The sequence below is a fragment of the Mandrillus leucophaeus genome, unplaced genomic scaffold (genome assembly GCF_000951045.1).
Source record: "Mandrillus leucophaeus isolate KB7577 unplaced genomic scaffold, Mleu.le_1.0 Scaffold891, whole genome shotgun sequence".
NCBI lineage: Eukaryota > Metazoa > Chordata > Mammalia > Primates > Cercopithecidae > Mandrillus > Mandrillus leucophaeus.
The window spans coordinates 145960-148836 of NW_012109708.1; positions in this window are offsets into that span (position 1 = coordinate 145960).

Here is a 2877-nt window from a genome sequence, read left to right on the forward strand (position 1 = left end):
TCTCCTGGATTCAAGCGATTCTCGTGCCTCAACCTCCTGATTAGCTGGGATTACAAGCCTGTGCCACCACACCTGGCTAATTTTTATATTTTTAGTGGAGATGAGTTTTGCCGCATTGGTGAGGCTGGTGTCAAACTCCTCGCTTCAAGTGATCTGCCCCCTCCGCCTCCCAAAGTGCTGGAATTATAGGCGTGAGCCACCGCGCCGGCCACACTCAGTCAATACGTGTTGAATGAATAATAATCGTGTTGGCTGGGTACTGTGGTTCATGCCTGTAATCCCAGCAGTTTCGGAGGCCGAGGCAGAAGGACCACTTGAAGTCAGGCGTTTGAGACCAACCTGAGCAACATCACAAGCCCCTGTCTCTATTGTAAAAATAGAAACAGTTATCCGGGCTTGGTGATTCACATCTGTGGTCCCAGCTACTCGGGAGGCTGAGGCAGGAGGATCACTTGATCCCAGAAGTTCGAGGCTACACTGAGCAGTGATCATGCCGCTGCACTCCAACCTGGCTAGCAAAGCAATATCATGTCTCAAAAAAAAAAAGAAAATGTACTATGAAATACAACAGAATTTATTCTTCCATCTCACTGGCTCACTTTCCTGCTCTCTAACTTCAGACCTTTCCTTTGGGTGTTTAGTTAATGGCTTCACTTTTCTTCCTAGAAACCAAAACACAGAAGAAGCCACTGCGTCTCTGCAATATTCTCCCCGGGACGGGAGGGCCCCATCCCTCGTCAGCCCCCTCCTTCCTACCCCTTCACCTTCGCTCTCCCCACACATCCATCCTTGTCTTCCTGTTGTGGACCACTCTCCACCCCGGGGACCCAGAGTCCAGTCTCCAACCCAGACAGAGGGAGGGGGACAGGACAAGGGGAGTAAGACACCAAGGAGAGAGAGAGAGACGTGGGTCAAAGGAACAAGATAAGAGTGAGGAGAGACCCACACCAGCAGAGAGATGCCCCCCCAAAAACCCAAACAATTACACCCTGATGGAGGCAGACAGTAGGAGGAAGAGCAAGTGCTGATGAACAAGAGAAATGGGGACGTGAACCAGCAACAGGAGCAGGAGCTGCAGGGAAGAGAGAGGAGGCAACAGGACAAGACCCTCACTCACCTGTGGGTGGGTCCCCTGCAGGGAACAAGCTCAGCAGGGACGCCTGCGGAGGAGATCCTAGCGTCAGAATCATGCACTCACCCTCCTGTGTTTGCTCCCACTGGGTCAGGAGACAGGAGGAGCCACAGCCCCGACCTCCTTCCCCAGCCCTGGCCAACTCCTCGTCAGGCTGCGGAGCCCACGGCACCCTCGGCCTCTGGTGGCCCCTCAGGCTCAGGGAGTGTGGTTCACACTGACCACAGCCTCCTCTCAGAGGGAGAAACAGGCTCAGGGAAGGAGCTGGTGCTGGGCAGGAGAGGTGGAGCCAGCAGCGGTGCCCTGAGCCCACCCAGGATGCCCACCTTCCTGCAGGACACCCTGGCTCTGGCCCAGGTGGCAGAACCGCCTCCCACTGCCCACACAGGTACTGAACCCAGACACGGGGTGAGGAGGGGAAGCTGACTTCAGACCTCAGCTCCCAGGGGACCCCACAGACTCCAGCCCTGGAAGAGGCGCTCCCAAGATTACAATTAAAAAGATCCACAGAGGGGCCTGGGGACAGGAACAGGAACAGGGTCAGTGGGGACAGTAGGAAACCCAGCTTGGGGGGAGGAATGCAGGGCACAGGAATACAGGAATGCAGAGGACATTCTTGGTGCTCCACATTGCCACCCCCACACACGTCCACTTCCCAGTGACCTCCAGCACCCCCCACGGGGTCTCCACATCACACAGACACGTCCACTTCCCAGTGACTCCAGCACCTCACATGGGGTCTCCATGTCACAGCTGTCCCTTGGCCCTTGCTGCACCCCACAGCCCACACCTGTCCTTCACCTGCCCCATTAAGTCAGCCTACATCTCCCATGACATGCAAAGCACTGGGTGGGGGGCTCTGGACACAGTCCTTGCTCAAGGGGTTCACAACCTCGTGGGAGGGAAAGAACAGTCCCCCCTTCACGAGAGTCAGGTGGAGCGTGGGGGCCTGGCTGGGGTCATCATAACCCTGACAGGCGTTTCCGCAGGGTCTGTCCTCGTGGGCTGCTGGGGATGGGGCTGAAGTCCACGGTTCTGATGCTGCCACGTGTGCAGGCATGGGCGGCCCTGCCTTCTCCTCTCCAGAGCATTTCACATTGGAGGATGCATTTTGTGGTCACTCTGTGGCTTTATGTCCCACGGAAGCAGGTCATTTTCTCAGGGGCCAGTGTGCTTGAAATCCCCTTGCCACACGGCTCAGACACCACAGGGGTTTGTTCTGAATCTCCAGTTCCCTGGTGTCTTTCCCACCACACTTCTGGTGTGTGCCGTCTCCCTGATCCAGCTTCCAGCTACGGCAGGAGTCTGAGGAACATGCAGGCGAGGAGGCCACGAGGGAGACGCAGGAAGACCAGGGACAGACGGAGGTAGACTAGGGAGGAAGGGAATGGCCACCTTGCAGCTGGTGTGGTGCAGGCTGGCTTTTGAGGACCGGACCTGGAGCATCTCCTACTCCTCTCCCATCCTGGCCTTCTCCTCTATCCTCCTATGTACCCAATGCTTTCCACACTCACTTTTTCTCCAGCCACTTCTCCCCATCAGCATTTCCTCTCTCTACTTCTTCTGTTACTCTTCACCCTTATCTAATTCCCCAAGACCCAGCTCAAGCCCACCTCCAGCCAGAATTCCTGCAGAACTCAATCCACCACGACCTCCGCCTGCCGCGGCTTCCTGTCCGTTCCTCTGGCAGCGTGTGTCCATGGCCTGCTGACAGCTCTTGTGTTGCCTTTTATTGTATTATTCAG